This window comes from Ceratotherium simum, chromosome 9, assembly GCF_057802395.1.
Source record: "Ceratotherium simum simum isolate JZ-2026a chromosome 9, ASM5780239v1, whole genome shotgun sequence".
Lineage (NCBI taxonomy): Eukaryota > Metazoa > Chordata > Mammalia > Perissodactyla > Rhinocerotidae > Ceratotherium > Ceratotherium simum.
The window spans coordinates 31,590,016-31,612,843 of record NC_141908.1 but is presented as its reverse complement, the minus strand read 5'-3'; the positions used below and the strand labels follow the sequence as shown (position 1 = coordinate 31,612,843).

The following is a 22,828-nucleotide window of genomic DNA, read 5'->3' as shown; positions in this document are numbered from 1 at the left end:
TAATAAAAGAGCTGAGACAAAAAATACCATATATTGTTATGGAAATAGCACTGAAGCCCACTGAAGCTTTAGTATACTTAAGGCTGTACCCTCTTATTGCATTATAGTACCTATAAATATCTGCACAGAGATGTAAATTTAAATGTAATATATTCACTGAAAAAATGAATTAATATTATTAATCATTAATATGGAATATCATTAATACAGAATTCCATATTAATGCAATGGTGCTTTGGCCTACCTTCTCCTTCATAAAATCTTGTATTTCAGGAAACACTAGATTTTCACATGCCATGGGCTTCTCACTTAAATTAAGAACCTTCTCCTGAACTGCCCTCTGGTTATTCTTCCGGTTACCTCTCATCTTCTGCAGTCCCAAACCTTCCCACTGGGATAATGTTCTTGGTAGCCTCATTTGCCAAGAGAAATCCATTACTTCACCTTCCAAAGTTACTCGTAACCACCTTTATTAGTCATTTTCTTTCCTCCTCCTCTTCCACTCCCTGCTACCCTTACTCAAGGACACCCGAAAGGAAAGAAAAAAAAAGTTCAACTTGAAATGTACATTGAGATCTCATCCATATTCTGTACCAATTTCCAGACCATAAAGCTCCTTATTGGCAGAGAAAGTGTTCTACGATAATGCCTAAAATAGTCCCTTTTACCTTGTGCTTAAAACAAGCACAGCTTGAACATACTTTTTAAAACAGTGGCATGCAACAAGTCAAAGAGGCCAAAAGAGGGATTCTTCTCTTTTCTATTCCCTTTTTGTTAATGGACACAAAGATTCTCTTCACAGAAAGCATCTAAGAGAGAAGACTGGCTTAGAGATTTGACAACGTTGACATCTTGAAAGTGAGGGGACTGAGGAAGCACCAATAACCCTACTTATTATTCAGAGTATGCCAGAATGTGGGGCCCCCTGTAGTTGACGCCCAGCTCACATCACTGATGGCAAAGATGACTTCTGGTCCACGGAGTAGCAATTCTGGGCTATCACCTTCCACTGGGATAATAACCTCTCCAGCAGCCAGCACGGTGCCTGCACTTCAGGGCTTATCACAACTCGGTAACCTCTCCCCAGCCCCCACCATGGCTGCCCATTACCATTTGCGCTGGATAGATACTCAGTAAGAAATCCTTGAATAAATGTTTGAATAAGGTTGACCTCACCCATTCATTCAGTTTGCAAAGTCCATTCCCCTGACTCAGGCAGACTGATTTCCATTTGCCCTTTGGTGTCTGGGTTTGGACAGCAGTTGGTTACCCAACTCATGGCTGTGCAGCCTCAAATTAGCAGACTCACTAGGCCAAATGATTCATCGTCAAGGAACTTTCCCATCTGAAACTAATTAATCTTCCCACATCCCTGTGAGGTAAGTGCACGGTGCTCATCAGCAAGTTATAAGGAGGAAATTGGGGATGAGGAGGTTAAGTGCTATGCCAAAGGTTATTAAGGGTGTCTGCCGGGGAATGAAGTCAGAACGCAGCAATCTGGGTCCAGTCTCTCCACTCACTCCGGAATCCAGGCCTTTTCTCCATGCTCTAACCACTTTATCATTCTCTGGGCTTTTGTGAAGCAGCAGACAAAGTCTAGCAGATAAGTGCATTTTAAAGGTAAAAAAATGTATTATAATTTGCCCCTGCTAAATACTTTAGATGCCTTTCCCACGACAGTTTGTATTAGAAGTCATCTCTCTCAGATCTTTTCCAGTAAAATTATCTTGTTAGGTAGATTTAGTATTGTCTCCTGGAAAGACGGCTGAGAATAATACATCTTCATCCCTCTTCCTGGGAAATGCAAGGCGAGGTTCATTCTCATACCTACAAAGACACAAGCCAGCCCACAGGCAGCCTTGGAGTTCAAGGTTACTGCCTGTCCAGGCCTGCGAATAGCCCAGAGCAGAATGATGGCACAGCCTCCTTGATACACTTTACCCAGGCCCTTGGTGCTGTGCAGCATGCTTCGTATCTCTGATCAGTTCCCCAGAGTTTGCACACAGCAAATATTTCTCCACTTCTCTACCGTCGGCCTTTCTGACTTTGCCAAAGAGAACCAGGATTGGCTATTTCCAAGGGAGAAGCAAGCTTCAACCACCAAAACCATGTCCTTTTTCCTTTACTGGTTCCTCTTCCTCCTCCCACCTCCTAGATAAGGACCTGCCCCGGCTTTCAGGCTTTTATATTATTACTATTTACTTTCCTATAGTGTGTGATTACTATTATTTCCTGAGGGATTACGTTTACTCTCACACATTCAACTCCCATTCCTTGTTGATTTCTAAATCACCGGGCCTAACCCTGACCGGAACAGGCTGGGTTGTGAACTATAATTTTCTGCCATTTTTACATAGCATGAGTTGGAGTAGATGACTATTTCATTTGGGGAATGACTAGTCCTGATAGACATTAAAACATTCTCTTATGCTACAGTAATTAAAACAGTATAATAGTAGCATATGAGTATACAGGCAAATGGAACAGAACAGAAAGTCCCGAAATGACTCAAATACACATGGGAATTTGTTATATGGTAAAGGTGGCTTCTCAAACCAGTAAGGTAAGGACATACTTTAAGAAGTTGAGTTGGGACAATTAGGTAGCCAGGAAAACATAAGGTTAGATACATAGTTCGTACTGTACACACAGAAAACAAAGCCATAAAAGTTCCAGAAGAGAAAATTTGAACACAGAATGGTATTAGATAACCTTTTTCTCATTTTTACACCAGTAATTCTTTAAGATTATGTTCTAAAAAGTTCTTATATGTTATTGATATATATTGATGCACTTACAAAGAAAATAATATGATGCCTGGGGTTTGCTTTAAATATTGTCAAAATGGCTGAGAAAAAGGTAAAATAATATTGGCAAAATATATTCTTAATATTGAAGCTGGATGCTGGGTACTTGGGGTTCATTATACTAGTTTCTTCAATTTGTATATGCTTAAAATTTTCCATAATAAAGTGGTTTTTTAAAAAGTACTAGAAGAAAATATGAGTGACTTCTTGGAGTGGAGAAAGGCCTTTCTAACTATGATTCGAAACTCAGAAGTCATAAAATTAAAGTTTGATAAATTCAATTACATTAAACAACAATAACTTCTGCATGACAAAAAAAATACCATAAGCAAAGTCAAGAAACAAATAACCACCTGGGGAAAATATTTTCAACTCATATCGCAGACAAAACAATGAATAATCTCAGTAATATGGAAAGAGCTACTAGAAATCAATAAGAAAATTATCAGCAACCCAACAGAAAAATTAGCAAAGAACATTAATAGACATTTCATAGAAAAGTAAATAAAATGGCCTTTCAACATCATGAGAAAAGTTGAGCACCTTTTCAAGCAAGAGAAGTGCACATTAAAAGTACACTTTATAACTTCCAGATCTTCACTAGTCTGATAAATAGAAATGTTTTCTAACACTTTCCTTTGAGGAGACCATGGGAAACCAGTCATTTTTATGTATTACTGGTGGGAATGGGACCCCTAAGGAGCAACTTGGTAACATTACTAAAATTTCAAATGCATTTACCCTTGACCCAAAATCTCACTTCTGGGAATTTTTTCTACAGATAGCCTGCATACATGCACAATAATATATTGCCATGATAGTCACTGCCACACTGTTTGTACTAGCAAATGATTGGAAACAACCCAAGTGTCCATCAAAAGGAGTATGTGTGTGTGTGTATACATACATATATATATATACACACAGACATATATATAGCCAGCCCTGGTGGTCTAGTGGTTAAGATTCAGCACTCTCATCGCCACAACCCAGGTTCATTTCCATTCAGGGACCATCCATCTGTCAGTTGTCATACTGTGCCGGTTGCGTATTGCTGTGATGCTGAAAGGCATGCCACTGGTATTTCAAATACCAGCAGGGTCACCCATGGCGGACAGGTTTCAGCAGAGCTTCCAGACTAAGAAAGACTAGGAAGAAGGACCTGGCCATCCATTTCCAAAAAAATTGGCCATGAAAACCCTGTGAATAGCAGCAGAGCATTATTTGATATTGTGCCAGAAGGTGAGAGGATGGTGCAAAAACACCAGGCAGGGTCCCACTCTGCTGTACACAGGGTCACTAGGAGTCAGAATCCACTTGATGGCACTAACAACAAAAGTACAAGTATATACATATACAAATATATACATATATACAATGGAATATGATGCAGCCATTTAAAAAAAATGAGGATGCTCCCTATATCCTGCTGTGAAAAAAATTCTAGGACATAGATATATATATGAATGGACATGGATAGATATAGAGATACGAATACCTTATGCCATTTTTTGTGTTAGAGAGGGAATGGAATAAAAAATACAATATGTATTCACTTATATATGCATAAATATACCCAGTACCAAGTAAGGAAGATTAACAGCCAGGAAAGCACTGCTTCCTTCAGAACAGAAGCGTTATATCCATTCAGGTATATTGCGATTGTTGACTCTTAGCAACACATCTGTCTTACACTATAGGCTAATTTGGTGCTACTTTTTTCATTCCCAAGGTCCATTTCTATCTTGCCCCCACTGCAGACCCCAGATTCCATGATTAGAAGGATTTATCTAAACTGGATGTAGAAAATAGTTACCCATTTTTAAGATTAAAAATGGACAATTGCCAGGAAAAGTGTCTGACCCACACAAAATAACTAAATCATTACATTAACATGATATATAATTTTGACAAATGCAAAAAAAACAGTTTTTATACACTCATTAGCCCACATTGTTTTATTGCCCCTAAATGAACAGTTTCTGTTAGGCTCTTTGAAATATGAGAAATAGCTCATCTCCTATGACTCCATTTGAGATTCTAGGATCCCTGATTTCAAGCTTTCAAGTAGACAAGGGGAGGTAGCCTGGGAAGCCTCTCTCTTAGCCCCTGGCATGAAGGCGTCATCGGTAAGAGGGGGCTATAACCCACTCCCACAGGAAAGGATGCGATGGTGCCTTATGCACATATAGTGAGGGGGGAAATTCCTGTTAGCTAAGTGACAAGCTAAATATTTTGCCTTACCTGGGCTATTTCTCAGCATTTCAGTTTCTTTACATATAGAATTGAGTGTTAAAAGTTAGTGCTAACATTGGGCAAGTTACTTAACTTCCCCATGCCTCAGTTTTCTCCTTGTAAAAAGGAGATAATAAAAAACAATGACCTCAAGTGAGTGACTTAATATGTCTCAAGCACTTAGAATAATGTCTGGAAGATGGTACAAACTCAATAAATATTAGCTACCCACTTGTAACATCTTGGAGGTATGTTTAAAACCCTCTCTTTGGAGCCAGACTTCCAGGGCTACCTCCTGAGAAGTTACAGAATACATCCTCTGTCACCATTTTCCTTAGACTAATTAGCTGTAGTACAAATGGAAATTGTTTTCTTTCATAATTTCAACTCTACTAGTGTTGAATGATTTACATAATCCTGGAGTTAGGAGGTCCCAGAACTGCATTCCTTTCTTTGGCAAATTTGTACATCTTCCTCCAAAGGCAGTATTTGTCCACCACCTCTTGTCTGAGAAATGACTTCAGGCTAGGGTTAGGCGGAGAACGTCAATCCCTTTCCCCACCCTCCAAGCAAGGGCTTTGGAATACTGGGGAGCAGAGGAAGGCACTGCGCACAGACAGGGCAGAACCAACCAGCCCACGCCTTGACAAGAGAGTTTAGAAGAGACCCTGGGTGTGGCCTATTTACAAATAGAACAGTGATGCAGTTAGACTCCAGGATCCGGCACCTCTGAGCCTCTAGTTCCATCACCGGGATATTAAATTGTCATGATCTGAAAGTAAATGCGAGAAAAGAGTGTTGATAATCAGTGGTATAAATGTGTGCTTGTCTCTTTCCTGCAGTCTCTTCTTAACACCGTCCAAACAGGAGAGCAAAGGAACTGGGAACGATGCACCCAGGAAGAGACCATCTGGAAAGTCACAAAAGTGCTCCCCTAAATCATGTGATCTGTGGGAAGCAAATGGAATCAAACTGTGTCCCTGATGGGAAATAAGAGGACATTTTGCCGGCTAATTATTTGAAAAATATACCTTTGCCAGACTCAAAATTTTCACCCAGTATTTCTTTCCTTATACTTTCCTCATTTAAAATGTACATTTTAATTAATTTCATAAGATAATCCAATTTATACACTCTAAATGGACTAAACACATTTATTCAGTTATTCAATCAATATTGATAGACCACAGACTATGTGCCAGACATCGTTTTGTTCATTGATGTAGCTTCGGTCTCTGAAACAAAGTTCCTGCACGGAGATCTGACTCTCCAATGATTTGTTAATGGTTTCCTCCATGCATCCTCACACAGAATAGTCTCCTTTTTAAGCTAACATTTATCGAGGGCTTGTCAGTGTCAGACACCTAACACCATTAATTCAGTTAATTCTCACAACACCCCTGTGAGGTGGGTGCTAATATGATCTCCACTTGACAGGTGAGGAATTTCAAGTTTTAAAGAGAGGAATTTGAAATTTAAAGAAGTTTAAAGTAACTTACCCGAGGCTACAAAGCTAGTAAATCATGGATAAAATTTAAAATTCAGGTCCAATTCCAAACTCCTTCATCCTATATCCCTACACTATACTGCCTCCCAAACTTCTTCAATGGCAAGCTATGATGGATATATTTGGTTTATAATAGTCTCTTCTACATTTTCTTTGTTTAGTTTGCTGTGATTCTCATCTTCTGTACAATGCCTTTCGAGCATCTAGAAAATGATCACTTAAAAACAATTGTATCAAGTCATGCAACCATGACAGTGCAGGCCAAGAAATGACAGCCATTTGTACATAAATATTTAAATATATGCACTACACTCCATTTAGTGCATTATTCAAATTCTGGGCTAACACAAAAAGGTTTCCGGAACTTACCAGCTGCTTCCTTTTGTGATCTCAATGATTCTCACCCAAACAAGACTCAAAGGACCCATTTTCCAAATCAGCTTCCTTATATTTACACCTGGTCATTGATGTCATTTGCTTTTATTTCTGCCAACCCCAAACTGACTAGGGAGGAGAATCAATTTGAATTCTCTCTCCCTAATTGCTTCCTTTCCTTTTCCCCAAACCTTTCATTTTTTTTTTTCCGTAAAATGTCCTAAGCCAAACCACAGTTCAGTGAAGAGAGTGTGATTAAGCAAATTATGAACCTGCTCAGGGAGTCACTGTAATTGCTCTCATCAGGGATACTGACCTGGCTCTGCTTCTAGGAGGCCTGGCCGCTCTAGAACACCTGCTCCCTGTCTGTGGGTGGTGTGTCAGCGGGTGGCAATCACTGCTATTTTCCAAGGCTAATGGAGATTGTTCAAGTTTGGGGCTTCAGAGCCTAACCGTTCTCCTCCATTTCTTTAATTAGTCCACTGAGAAAACCCTGCCTTTAACCCCTGAATGCCCCCAGAAGCCCACGCAACTGTTCAGGCTGCGGTGCCAGATTCTCCAGTGGGAAGAAGAATCTGTGCAAAGGGAGGTACCTGTCTCCCCTCTCACCATATTCAAGCTCCCCGAAGGCAGGAGTCCTCTCTCATCTCTAGCAATGGGCGTGGCACAGAGTGGTGCCCAGATGTTGGCTGAATATTATAGAATGAAGAAAGGAGGTGTGAAAGTCAAGTCACCTTTTCTTTTAAGGAACACTTTATGGGACAAGGGATTTAATAATAAGAAAAAAAATACTTGCATAGGGGATGTGCATATCACATACTACACTTAAATGAGAAGACTGAAAAGACAGGGACTTGTGAGTATTAGTCACACGGCTAGTGCTCAGCACATATTTTACAGCAAAGATTATCTCATTTCTCACTATTAACTTGAAACAGTTAAAGGCTACAAGTCTGTATGAGAGAGACAGAGAGGTTGAAGTACGTAAGTATCCAACTGACATCGAACCAGGAGCTTTCCTCAGGAAAACAGCAGCAGCTGCAATCATCAGCATTCTAACAAGCTTGATTTGGTTATGAAATCCTTCAAGGAAAATTCCAGAACCTCAGGAATTTACCACTTTAAGGAGGCCTACTAGGTAGCTGTTTATTACAACACTGCCACCCTGCTTAGGCTTTTATGTAACTGTCTGTACCTTTTGGCAATGGTAGCTCATGACAGGAAGTAGAGAGAGCTGTTCCAAGAATCCCTTTGGGTCTGGGTTCACTGGGCCCTGCAGGAGGACAGACCTAAGAACACTTGGCGACGTTCTGCAGCTGCAGCATGGCCGCACATTGATGAATGTATTCCTCGCATTTGGCTTCCTTTCACGTGGGTAATTATGTTGAGCATTGGATTGGAAAGCGTCATGTTTTGGCATCATCAATCCAAATTTATCTTTGGAGTTTTCCTTAGCTGAGAAAGTACTAATCAAATAAACTTTTAAAATTGAAGATGCATATATATAAATATACATGTATACACACACATATACATGTATTTGTATGTGTGTACATATATGTATTCTTTTTTTGTTTTTCCTCCCCAAAGCCCCAGTGCATGGTTGTATATCTTAGTTGTAAGTCATTCTAGTTCTTCTATGTGATTCGCCACCAGAGCATTGCAACTGACAGACGGGTGGTGTGGTTCCACGACCAGGAAACGAACCCAGGCCACCAAAGCAGTAAGCGCCAAACTTTAACCACTAGGCCATCAGGGCTGGCTCTATATATTCCTTTTTCATTCATTTAATAAACATTCTTGAGCACCTACTGTGTACTGTGTGAGGAACCAGAAATAAAAATTTAAGTAAGACAGGGTTCATGCCCTAAACTGATTTGAATACAGTGATGAAGGCAGTCCATGTACAAATGGCAGACACGTGGCAGTTGCTATAGGGACAATGGATTACGGAGAATGATTAACTTTACTACATTTCCTTTTCTAAAAATGCTACTGACTCCCGTAGCTTTTGTAGGTAGCAAAACATATTGCTAACACTCAAACCATGCAGGAGCCTCCAAAAATAAGCAAATCTGCAAAGAACAAATATACACACATTTAGTTTGGCCAAGTAGAGGAAACATCTTAGGAAAAAATTTTTTTCTTTAAAAAAAAGAAGCAGTGCGCTGGCTGAGACTGCGCAGATATCACCACAGTGAATGAATGGGTGCAGACAGGCGATTACATCTACAGCACTGACCAGGCATCATGTTGAGGCTCAGTCTACACATCCTAAACCAGGACTTGGGTATCCTGGTAGTTTGAGGATTTTCAGCAAACTCATAGCTCCCACGTCCCCATTCTTGGTTCGGAAATTTCACCCTTCCAACAAAGTTCAATTCTTCCAGAAGCATAAAGTACACTACAGATATCAAGCTTGAAAGAGGGAAAAATCAAGTTTTACTGATCACTAGGCTTACCCATCACAAATTAAATCCCCAGTGTAGTAAGAGGTACCCAGTATACCCCTCCACCCCGAGAGTTTACTGCAACATGTTCACCTTATTTTCCTGAAGGCATTCTAGTTATCAAAAAAAAAAAAAAAAAAAGGTACATTTCCCTGTGATCTAAATGAAATAATTTTCACATACATGAAATATTTGCCATCCCCATACTGAAGCCCTAACAGCATCCACTCTTGCAATGCATGTAATTTAAGAACCTATTTTCAGAGAATATAATTGACTACAAAAAAATTGAATGCAAAGTCATGTGGACTGTTAAAATACGTAATCTCCTGAAGCCAGCAAATGGCTCTTTTGCTATTTCAGACTGAAGCAGCCTTCTCAGTGAAACCCGGTGAAGTTATGATAGTCTGGGCAGCATCCTCACTCATTGGGACTTTCTCCCTATTGGTTGTGAGCACACACAGAGTTTTAATAAAGGTTACACCAACTCGAGGACTGACTGCCAAACTCATTCCAACTGGTCCTAGAACTGAGTTCACCTTGAGTTAGTTTCAAGAGAGTATCTCACCCAAACGATTTATTTACCCAGCTTCTAAGGTCTTCCACATCCTTTTCAAATCCTTAGAATTTCAATCTTGCTTTGGGAGGATGCAGAATTTCAAGTATCCTTTTGATAATTAAAGGACCTCTACTGCCAGCATACCAAAAATAGTAGGTACTTGGAGAACATCAGAGATCAAAGTTCTAGGAAACAAATCCATATGAAGTAGCTACTGAGTGGTCAGCAGTTTGATAACCACTGTGGAGTTTTAGAATATAAGAAAAATCTTTGACCTAAAGAACTGATGAGAATAGACATCACACATGAAATAACTGGAGTGAATATAAGGTGTGATTAATAACAAAAACAAGTGCTATAGGCTATCATAAGTGATAATAATACCTTATTATTATTTAAGAACACAAGCTGGATAATGAAGAGTGCTTAAATTAGATCAAGTGCGTTCACACAAAATATCTCTTTTGATTCTTACAACCACATAGTAAGGTAGGCAAGGGAGATACTGTGTTATTAACCTCATTTTACAGATGAGGAAAATGTGACCCAAAGAGGTCAAGGGCTCAGCCAAGGACAACTTGCATGTTAAGTGGCAGAATTCCAGGACTACTGTCCTAGCACTGCCTCCTTGTTCTGTAATTTTGCTGCCACATCATGCAGCCTCCTTGCTAAGTACCATGGGATGGAGAAGAGGGAGCATGGAAGGACTTGAGGGTGAGCTGTAAGGGGTACTGGGAAGCAACAAAAAGGAGGTAGAGTCTTCATGGGGAGATAGGCAAAGAGCATGGCCATGGGGTTGGAGGCAGAGAATAGGGAGAGAATGACTTACTGACATGGGATGTATGTTAGAAGGAAGTGGGAAATAGGGTTTGATAGGAAAATTAAATAATCAGGGAACTTTTAGAAAGTTAGAATTAGGAGTTGAATTTTGGTCTTTCAAACAATTCAACTATCTTTTGAAGAAGGCTGACATGATCAATATAGAGTTTAAGAAAGTCAACATGATGTTCACGTGGTAGAGGGGTTAAAGAGGTGGGAGGGGTGGGGCAAAGAGTCTGGGTTTCTGGAATTCAGGAGGGGGTGGCAGAGGGGCTGGCATAGTTCTGAGATGTTGAGATGGGTAAGCTTTACAGAATTCATCACCCACATTCATCTGCACATCACTGAACAACAGCAAAATACTCTAAAGTAACAATAAAAATACTCTGGTTACCAGGAATAGGGCATATAAAAGAGAAGGATGATTAGTGCTTGCAAATTTATGATGGATTAAGTCATTTTAGGTCAGTCAACTTAAAACTTGTAAGATACGCTGTCTCCAGGATTCAGGATTGATAAAGGTACAATTACCTGCATTTTCAGGCCTTGGTTTAGTGTGACTTCCTGCACTCAGCCAGCCTGTTATCAGGCTGGACTGGAGGTAGCCCCACAGGCCTGCTGGGGTTCCAACAGATGAGGGGCTTTGAGTGGGGTGGGGGTACTCTTGGTCCCACAACCAGAATTAAATGAGAATTAAATTAAATAGGTCTAATTTTGTAAAATTGCTTTTATTATGATATTTTTTAAAATATCATGTGGGTAAAGGGTTCCATAGCTTAAAACATCTGAGAAGCCACTGATCTAGTCCAATCCCAGGCACAGACAGATGAGAAAGGAGGACAGAGAGGTGTAGGGCCCACTCCAAGATCACAGAGCGGGTGAGGCCACCTGAGGGGTATTTTCAACTGCTTTAACTTGGGAACTGAAAAAGCTTTTGAACAGCAAAGGAAATAATCAACAAAATGAAAAGGCAACCTATGGAATGGGAGAAAATATTTACAAATCAATGTCTAATAAGGGGTTAATACCCAAAATATGTAAGGAACTCACATAACTCAATAGCAAAAAAAAAATCTGATTAAAAAATGAGCAAAGGATCTGAATAGACATTTTTCCAAAGAAGGCATACAAATGGCCAACAGGCACATGAAAAGGTGCTCAACATCACTAATCATCAGGGAAATGCAAATCAAAACCACAATGAGATATCATCTGTTAGGATGGCTATTATCAAAAAGACAAGAGATGACAAATGTTGGCGAGGATGTGGAGAAAAGGAAACCTTTGTGCACTGTTGGTGGGAATGTAAATTGGTACAGCTACTATGAAATACAGTTTAAAGATTCCTCAAAAAATTAACAATAGAATTCCCGTATGATCCAGCAATCTTGAGGGTATACAACTGAAGGAAACAAAACCATTATCTCCAAGAGATATCTGTACTCCCGTGTTCATTGTAGCATTATTCACAATAGCCAAGATACGGGAACAACCTAAGTGTCCGTCAACAAATGAATGAATAAAAAAAAATGTGGTATATATTTTCTTGGTATATGCGTGTAGAATATTATCAGCCACAAAAAACAAAGAAATCCTTCCATTTGCAACAACAGGGATGGACCTTGAGGGCATTATGCTAAGTGAAATAAACCAGACAGAGAAAGGCAAATACAGGATGATCTCACTTATACGTGGAACCTAAAAAAGTCGAAATCATAGAACAGAGAGTAGAATGGTGGTTGCCAGGAGCTGGGAAATGAGGGAAATGTGGAGATTCTAGTCAAAGGGCACAAACTTTCAGCTATAAGATAAATAAGTTCTGAGGATCAAATGTACAGCATGGTGACTATAGGTAATAATACTGTATTGTACACTTGAAATTTGCTGAGTAGATTTGAAGTGTTCTGACCACGAGAAAAAGGTAGCTATGCAAGGTGATGGATGTGTTAATTCACTTGATTTGGGTCATCATTTCACAGTGTATACATATATCAAATCATCATGTTGTACACCTTAACACAACTTTGTCAATTTTACATACCATTTTATTTGTCAATTTTACCTCAATAAAGCTGGGGTGGGGCAAGTGAGATCTGGGCAACTGAGAACTCGGAAAACAAAAATCATTTAACGTCCTTTGAAGCCCCGGGGCTGGGATTCCTTCCAGGCCCTTTACTGTGCCTGAGGCAGAGCCAGTGCCCGATGCCCTAGGAAGACCAGCGCGGGCAGCAGGGGCACAGATGGGGACACAGCCCCTGCACACACCCAGCCAGGGTGGGCTCAGAGCAGTGGGCGCAGTGCACACCCGGAGCTTATTTCAGTGTTAGGCCTCCTGCTAATCAATAAACTTGGGGTGCTTCCAGTAAGAAAAGGGTCTGGTTAACACTTTTCTCCAACTCATTCATTTTTCAGTGCTTGCTTATTGCTTTTTTCCCTCACTTTAGTCTCCTTTTGCAGACTAAGACAACCCCCCCACCACACAAAAAACACCACCACCAACGACAAAAAAGCCACCTTAAGAAAAGGGATGTGTGTGCCCTGGGGAAGATAAAGAAGCGCTGCAGGGTTGGAATTCTCGTTACTAAAGAATTATGACCCAGAAGCAGAGGATCACTAAATCGGCTGGTTTCACTTGTATAACAGCATATAACAGTGTACCTGCTACTGCGTTGCCCGCTGAATCAGGAAGTTTAGGGGAAAAAAAGCCCCGCAGAGCCCCTAGTAAATCTGTCTTTTTGTATTCCAATCATAAAAAGTATTCCCCCACCTTCTTCACGCAGGGCCTACCATCATCTTAACTGTGTTTATCGAGACAGTGTCTTTGCTGAAGCAAAAGCATTTCTCTTCTTTGACAGCAAACACTGATTAAATCTTCCCAGAGAAAAGAAAACCGGAACCCACCTTCTCACCAGTTACAAAGGGACAGACTTTCCATTTCTGGTATTTCCTTTTCTCGTTGTCAAGAAAAATAAACAAAAGCGATAGAATTTTGTAGAAATTTTCTCCTGAAGATATAGCTGTTTTCATTTTAACTTAGACTAAAAGATTTCTTACCAGTTTTGTGAATTATCTAATCTAACTAAAAGAACTCCTAAACTAACTATGCTACTGATTATAAATTTAGGAAAACCATGCTGAATAGAGAAGATATACAGACCAACAAAACAAGATGAGCTTTCCCCTGGCAGGACTGCACATCACCATTTCAGGACAGAGAATGCTGAGGGGTTGTGACTTTGCTTGCAACAACATTAGTGGCAAGAGACATTTCCAAAAGGGACTGTAATTTATGAATTCAGAGCATCTCTCTGTGAACTGATTAACTCCTCGATATCCAGAACACCCAGTTTAAAAAATAAATCAAAATGACCTCTTGGGCACTCACCAACACGGCAAACAGAAGTATATCCCAGTAGAAATCTGGGGAAAAAAATTATGTTTGTGGCATACCTGCTGATATGAGCAATAGAGCCTGTTTTTTAAATCACCCCATCAGGAATATAAAATCTCCTTCAAAGAAGTTATGCAGCTCTCTGTGCTTCATGAGAAATTCACCAACATGGACACTCCAGATTTTACAACAGTTATTGGCACTGTCAGCCAGCTGCTGAGAGTGACTGAGATGTGTGGACTTGGTTTGAGAGGTGAAATATCTTGTGTTGCCTTTGAAAGTCATCTGCATAATTGCAGAGCTTTCTAAGACCCATAAGTATGTCAGGTGATACTGAAGGTCTCTGGTCCCCGGGGTCTGGTAACTTAATGCACAAACTTCCCTTTTGATTCTTCCTAAACCATGTCACTTAAGCATCTGCTGTGGGAGAGGAAAGCAGGCCTCCCAGCATGCACTTCTCTCTCTTTCCTGCCACTAGTCAGTGATTCTCAAATCACTGGGTACATCTGGAACTTTCTTGCCTTGCGCCCAAACTTGGAAATTTACAAAAAGGCTAATAAAGAAACAACAAGTAATCTCCCAATAATTGTAGCAGCCAGATAAGAATGAAAACTGATAGATGTACACTTTCATTCTTCAGCTGGATAAGAAAAGTAATTTCCATCCTACCAAGCTCCAAAGGGCTGCCTTTCATCTCGTCGGGAAGGCAGAAAGCATGCTTTGTGCAGACTGGCTTGGCCTCTGACGGATTTATTGACAAGACCTACTGGCTGGAGTAAGTGCAGGCATACACCACTGTTGAGAAAGAGAAGACTCTATACCACCGACAGGTTTCCAGGACCTCATAAAACAGTTGTTTGCTTTAGAAGATCATGTCTACAATGCGTTAGTATCCGGAGGAAAGCATTAAAGGCATTTCTCAAGTTTAAAGGAAAACAAAATTTCAAAAGCAAGGTGAGTTAGCTGCCAGTGTCTGCCTGAAGTCGCCGGAGATGCTGTTCTTTAACTCAGACAGACTCTGCTCTGTGAACAGGGCATGGACTCTGCATAGCTTCCGTCACTTTGGTTGTTTGTCATGGGTTAAAAGGACAGGACATACAGGTAGCACTGTTTAGTCTCATTTGGGAGGGATGGAAGAGGGTAAAATGATAGAAAACTGAGTTAATTTTGCACTGACCTCTCTCGATCACAGCAGTGACAAGATGCTGTCTTAATAATATTTTACATTTTCCATAGATGAAAAATAAATATTAAAGGTCTGACATTATTGGATAGCAATAAAGGAAAGAACAAGGAACCACTGTCTACACGTTGCATTCTATCTAAAAAGGCTGAGCTGGAAGCCTAATTACTTCTCAGCCCAAGTACTGAAATCTCTAGTCTCCAATGGAACACGAGTTATTCTCAAGCTTAGTGCATCCTGGATTTAACCAGAGTCAGGGAAACCTGGTTCAGATCCTGAACTTAGGCTCCACTCATCACTGGTAGGAACCATTTAATCTCAGCAAGCTGCTTAACTTGCTCAAGACTCAGTTTCTCACCTGTAAATCAGGACAGTAAAATTTCCATTTCAGGGCTGTGCTGAAAAGTAAATGATAAGAAACAGTGAGAATTAAGTGAATTAACAATAAAGTATGTTTCACAATGTCTGGCCTATAGTAAGTGCTCAATAAGTGTTAGTTCCCTTCCAATTTTTTTCCTTTTTCGTTTCGATTGTGGCAAAGAAACTCTCGGAGGAAGGAGACAGCGCCAGGCCATGTGAGAAGTAGACACTGTGTGAGCTTCCTCATTGTTCGGGTGGTAAACTTGGCTGAACTTAGTCCTGTCAACAGGCTCTGCGGACCGCCTGCTGAAGTTGCTCATTGCAGGGAAGGTGTAATGAAGTGCCCGACAGGCATGAGATTTGTTCACAGGGCATTCGCCATCTATTCCAACCCTTTGCAGATCCCACAGCATAGCATCCCGGCGTTGACTCCCAAAATGTCCACCCTCTAAGTCAAAAAGCAATGCAAGAGTTGTCTCATTACCCTTGGTCATTTACTTCCATTTTCGGTACAAAAACCAACACTACTGGCTCCCAAAGAAACAAGGTGAAGAGGAGGAGGAAATGGCCAGATGGAAGAACAGCTACGGTACCCAATTAACAATAAACACCTCTCTTTCCTGCCAGGACACTAAAAACAGAATCCCACCCAGCTTCTCGAGTTATTATCTCAGCCAGTTGGCTACACATTTGACGGAAACGGAGGTCCAACAATGGAAAAATAAAAGCTTTTCCCCAGCAAATGGGGAGTGGTCGGAAATGCATTTGAAGAAAACTGCCAATGGCAGTTCCAAGTTTATTCTCTCCATGCAGCACTGATGGAATTTACTCAGCTCACATGCTTGGGAGCCGTTTCTCTAACTACTGATGCTGCCAATTCCACCTGCAATCTGAAATACCAGGCTGTACATTTCATTCCTCATCTCTCCACACGTAATAACTGAAACACCATTTTTCATGCTCTAGAAAATGCAAACGCAGCTGAATTGATCCACTTCAAATCTTCCCAAATGATTCGACTAAGGATGAAAGCAGATGTCTCAGGGCCTGGGGACAGTGGGTGTGTGTATGGGGGAGGGTCTCTTTTTAGTAGAATTGTTACTGGTTTAAAGCGTAGGTCCTACCCTCATTTTAAAGTCTGTCAGATGTGCATCCTAGATGGCTGCATGCGACATCCTTCAGGTCAAATACCACTGCTGTCTGTAGACTCTTTGGGGTGGCTAGGATGTAGGTGGCTATAGACAGGACCTGTCAACTGCCTGTAGTCCTCTGATTAGCCTGAATGTCCCACCAAAGCCAAAAATCAGACACAGTCTGGAAGTCTGTGAGTCAACTGGTTAAGGTAAGGGCGAGAAAGTCAGCAGTTAACAGGACCAAGTGCAAGCCACAGGTCTGGGAGTCAGGAGGTCACAGTGGCGGGCCGAGGGCCCTAGGTAGGCCAGGGTCTAGAATCCCGGCACAAGCCACTTATCAATGGAGGCTTTATTCCTTTCTGTGAATGCCCTTCCATCCTTTCTAAAACTAATCATCAACTCCTTGTTCTACAAGGCCCAGCTCAAATTCTACTTGTCCTGGACCTCACCAGCAGGCAGCTGTCCGCTCTCTTAGACATACCTTTACTGGGTGTTATTTACTATACCATGTTTATAAAGTAACATAAACACACACACACACACACACACACACACACACACATACATACATGCATATTATCAACAGAGTATAATAATTATATCTCTTTCCTTCTCTAGACTATAAACTTTTTGAAGGCAGGAACCACATCCCATATGTTGAATACTGTACTAGACAATGAAGATTCACAAATAAACGTCTCTGAATTTTAATAAATGGAGGTGCAAATTAGTAAGCAGTTGGTTTGTGAGCAAGTAGAAAAGAAACAAGTGATTAGTAAGGTTTAGGATGGCTAAATGAAGGTAATAGCCAAACAAATCTCCCCTCCTTTGTGACATGCTTACCAGGCTTTAATCAGTGGAATTCCATACAGGACCTGGATTTTGGCAAGGCAGTACATAAAATTTTTTATCCTTGTAGAAATTATGGCAAATTATGAGCTACCAAATAATGTTTTTTAGCAGAGGAGCCTCAACCCTAAACGTTCTAGTAGTATGCTACAGAACTCTGTCTTTATTTGTGCTGTTTAATGTTTTTATCAACTACTTGAATGAAGACAAGATTTCCTATCAAATCTACTGGAGGCATAAAGCCAGGAAAGACAGCTACTGTGTTTCATAACAGAATCAAGATCTGAAAAAAGATGTGAAAGATGATAGCATCAATCTGAAACCAACACGATGCTAAATAAAATTGATGCATTTTGGTTCAAATTATCAATAGCATAGGCACAGAATAACCAAGACCTTGCTAGACAGAAATTAGTTTATATGAATTTTATAGTAATTAAAAACACCGTGTCATATATATGAATAGTGCTGCTGCTTAAAGAAGCTAATGCACAACTGAGCCTCATCTTTAGGTTACAACTTCTGGATCAAGCAAAATTCCTCTTCACGAGTCTGAGCACCTTTGGAATATAACATCCACTTCTAATCAGGAGGCCTACAGAACCAGATACCCAGGGTGGTGAGAGGTCTAAAAACTCTGCCTTAATTAGAATATTTGAGAGAGCTCCACTTGATGCTCAGAGAAATGAAAACTTTGGTGGAGGGAGAGGGAAATTGAGAGTTCAACTTCTACTGATAACTTTTCAAATAGTTGGAGAAGAGAAAGTTACCTCAGAAAATGACTTCACAAAAGCTTCAAGGAGACCAATTTGGGGTCAATTTTTGAAATGCTCAACAAGGGAATGGGCTGCCTGAAAGCAACGAGCTTCCTTCCAATGGAATAATTCAAGTAGAGGAGGGATGAGCAACCATCAATGGAGATGCTGTAAAATGGACTTCTGCACTTCGAGATCAGGATCCTTGAAGGAAAGGACCCGAAGTCCCTTTCAATTCTATTGTCTTCATTGGAGAGGAGCGACCAGAGGGCCAGGAGATGGACATCTCAAATCACTCAGTTGTACCTCTGGACTTGACACAATCGCATGCTGCATCAACTCAGACTTGAGATCGCCTATCTATCTGAGAAGAGCTTTGCCCTTACAAATCCACACATGTGGCTGAGGAGCTTTTGAGGCTCATGATGACTGGTCTGAGTGTCCTGCTGTTGACAACTTAATGTAAAGAGGCAAATGGAAAATGAGGCAGAAATGAGTAAAAAGGGCAAAGAGGAGAAAAAAAAGAGCCTGCAGACTGCAAAGCAGGGAGCTTGGGGTCAAGACGTACAATTCAGAATGGAGAAGGGTAATCACAATGCTGTGGGTTCTCACACAGATTAGTGGTTTTTATTGTAGATCCTGGGAAAGAAACCACAGATGAAATTTCAGTTGTAGAGTATTTTCCTCGTAAACCAGCATAACCACTTCTTCAGCACCAATAGCTCCAATGTTCTTATAGCTCTCAACAGTGGAGAAGAGCACTGAAAAAATACTTTTTTCTTATTCAAAACCTTTCCCCGTGATCCATGTGTTACTGAAAACATGTGGCCTTTCTTGAGTCCCCCTTCCCTTATCCTTCTGCACCACTCCCCAACAATAACAACAACAACAACAATAGCCTGGGATTTGGACTGAAAAAAAATTGGACTAAAAAAAGCTCTCATGTAAAGAATGAGCAAAACAGAATTCCTATCCTTGGGTTATAAAAACTGAAAGGTAAGGGGAATTTTATAGACCCACAAAGTGATGAAATGAAGAGAAAGACATCAAGTCCACCCAAAAGGTGATAAAATATTTTATTTGTTTTTTGGTTGTGAAAAAGAAAATAAATCATTAAAATGACTGTCAGAATGCCTCAAGGATAAGGGCATCGCATAGGACTTGGCTATAAATGTTGTAGAGAGTAATAAAAGAGTTGGTTGTGTTTCCTTAGCATTTGTCTGGGCTGAGCCCTCCTATTTCAACACAGGAATCATGGGCAATGGTAAAGGCAATCCGCCACAGGGCACGCATTATAGCCTTTCCATGCAGGCCGCTTCCAAGAATCCCAGAGCAGCTGCCCCCGCCTATACCCAGGTTTCCTTCTAACACTGACTCTACAGGACATGCCTTCAAACTGCCAGGGCTTCAGGATCACAATTTGCTTTATTTTCACAGTTACTAATTATTTCATACATACCTGCTTAAAAAACAAGTATTTTTTTTAGTCCTTATTTTTCTTAGTCCTTGGAATTCAAGATGAAGAAGGCAAGGTTCCTGCCCCAAGGAACTTAGTGGCCTTGGATTAATTCTGATGTTGTTCAATGATGTATTTCAAGTGCCCGAAGATAGAGAAAGGTGACAGGGTAGCTGTCATAAAAGCAACTGTTGATTTTATTTAAACCCGGGAAGGATTAGCTAAGAATTTGTAAAAGAGGTAGGATTTTCGGCTAACCCACAAACTTGCATTTTGTCTTGAATATTTTTTTTCTACATGTCAAGCTCTTCCATGAACATGTGATACGTCAATGAAGTCTCAAAAGATAGCTCCCACTCAAAAGTAAGTTTCTCTAGATCTGCAATGAAGATAAATATTAAGAACTTGGAAATAAACTGAAGTTTGGAATGAACTAGAACTAAACACATGTGCCAATCAATATTGAGCTCTACAACTACTCATACATCCAAATTTTATCAAGGATAATTCAGTTTCTTATTTGTCATCCAAATCATATACAATAGGACTCAAGAATAGTACTGAGAACAGTGACATGATAGGGGATGGTAGTATCTGTCAAATGGAAACCACTCCAGCTGTCTTTCAGTAGTCCTCATCTATGACAGCACAGGTCTTCTTAAGTGGCAAGGCTTTCTCAGCACCATCACAAGGACAGGGCCTTAAAGGGGCTTTACTAAGATCTCCACTGAATACTCAGTGATCAACTGGCAGCACTACTGAGAAGGTACAGGCAAGAGGTGCCCCCAAATCACCATTCATCTTCATAGCTGCATCTTTGCCCTTTAGATCAACACCAGGCTGGCTGGGAGGTCTGGTCACTCACATAATCATTCTACATTGACCATTAAGATGGCCACTTTTGACCACACTGGACAATATAATTTCTCAAATAGACACATGGCTGAAAACCTGGACCTACGAAGTATCTTACCAGAATGAGCCATGGCTCCAAGTCTGGGGCATGTTTATATCATTCATATGACTAAACAGGAAGCTTGGCCCTCGAGTCCATTGCCTGAAGATTCTTATTCAGTTGAAACCAATATGACCCAGGCTGGATGACTCAGGGGGAACGGTAATGATGGGGTGAGTAATCACTCTCTTGAAGTCCCTAGTTAGGATAAAGGCTGTTGTTGTTCATTACCTGACGGGACAGGTTTCTCAGGCTGGCCAAGAACAGAACAAATAAATCAATGTCACTTCCTCCCTAACATCGTAAAACTCTATACTTAAAGTCTGCATTTCAGTTCACTATTCAAAGAAAGCTATCCATAGAACTATCTGTTTGGCCTCTGGTGAGAACAGGGATCAACGAGATAGAGGAGAAATGGCAGAGAGGACATTTGTAACCTTAGCAGAGAGAAATCCTACAGGAACACCACCTGGCTCTCTGCTCTTGGTCACTGCCTCAGTGAGTTTAGGAATCCTTTATATAAACTAATACAATGTCTTATTCTAACAGGTAAACACACATGCTGACAAGTGAAAGTAAAAGCCTCTAACATGGCAGTTCATCTTAAAGACTTGAAAATTAAAAATCTTTTCCTTTCAGAGTCATAACCAATCTCAGAAGCAAATCCATGAATGCATTAGGGATTTTCATTTCCCAGTTAATCTGAGTCTCCCTACTATTTTCCATATTACATTACTCTAATTTACCCTTTTCGGAGAGATACGTTAAAATACTGTTTACTTGCAACTAGTAGACAAGTAAGTCCTGGAGGGCTAATGCACAGCATAGTGAATATGAACAACAATACCGTATTACAATCATCAAACTTTCTAAGATCTTAATTATTCCCACCACAAAAAAGAAATGATGATTATGTGACATGATGGAGGTGCTAACTATTACTAGAAAGGCAATCATATTACACCATATAAATGTATCAAATCAACACGTTGTACACCTTCAATTTACGGAATGCTTCACGTCAAATACATTTCAATAAAAAAAATTTTAAATACTGCTTAATTACAAATGAAGTGCTACTAAAAATATAGAAAATAAACTGATTTAATACATGGCAAGTAGCCATCCACATTATCGCCTCATATTAGAGTTCTGTTGGATAATATCTAAATAGGTTTACACCATGTGTGATTTTAGCAACAATCTGATTGGATATATTGCTGATGTTCCAAAGTAAACTTAACTAAAAGGCTTGACCACACACTTGATCAAAGCATACCTAAAGTTTAAACGCACAAGAGAAGCTGGGGCCCTACAGAGTGTGTGCTGCAGGTGACATTACTGTCCAAATTCATTTATTCACCATCCTTCCTGTGGCACGACACTGGGTGGTTAACCCAGATCTGCCATCTCGGAGTAACCACCCCTGCCCTTTTCATCCTGGCATGGACCCACATTTGGAGAACAGGGGGAAACAAGGAGATAGAATTCAATGTTCACAGGTTAAATGTGGAAAGTGATTGTGGTGAGAACAGGAGAATCGTGCACGGGCTCGTCATGTTTAGACCCAGAGGAAGTTTTCATCTCTAGTCTAGAAAGACTTCCTGAAGATGAAATTTCAAGAGCTACTTAAGGTTAAATTTGAAATGCTGTGCTTTGGTTGGATTGTTGATAATAAGCTTTCAAGAAAGGGCCACTGGATTATAAGAAAGTTGCCAAAGTGCCCGTTACTGTGGGTTACAAGCTGATGGCTGCATGTGCAGATGTGTGAATATGCATTCTAACCTTCTCCATCTCAGCCTTCCTTGCCAAGAGTCAGCCTAGAGCAAAGTTCTTTTTTTTCTTTTAACTCTCTTTCTGTGTTTGTTTTTATGCAATCATCTTCACTGCTAGGAAAAAAAAAAAAAAAGGAGAGGCTTACCCAAACTTTCAGGTATTGTCTTTCTACAACATTGGTCATAAAACCAACAATGAAACCCAGTAATCCTGGGGCG

The 22,828-nt window shown here is 40.4% G+C and overlaps 1 protein-coding gene and 1 long non-coding RNA gene across 19 annotated transcripts in view; one reads left to right on the top strand and one right to left on the bottom strand.

The window, feature by feature from the left end:
* Window positions 1-6,292, top strand: part of LOC147916257 (uncharacterized) — an 85,810-nt gene extending 79,518 nt beyond the window's left edge. The window contains exon 4 of the long non-coding RNA XR_015553194.1: window positions 5,885-6,292. This is a non-coding gene — a long non-coding RNA (uncharacterized LOC147916257). The remainder of the gene's footprint in view (window positions 1-5,884) is intronic.
* Window positions 1-22,828, bottom strand: part of LYPD6B (LY6/PLAUR domain containing 6B) — a 164,105-nt gene that overhangs the window by 19,818 nt on the left and 121,459 nt on the right. For 2 of the 18 annotated variants that reach the window (XM_087435165.1, XM_087435174.1), the window contains one exon: window positions 15,685-15,724. The exons of the other annotated variants lie outside the window; for them this stretch is intronic. The gene's annotated coding sequence lies outside the window, so the exon portion shown is untranslated. The remainder of the gene's footprint in view (window positions 1-15,684; window positions 15,725-22,828) is intronic. 18 annotated transcript variants of the gene reach the window in all.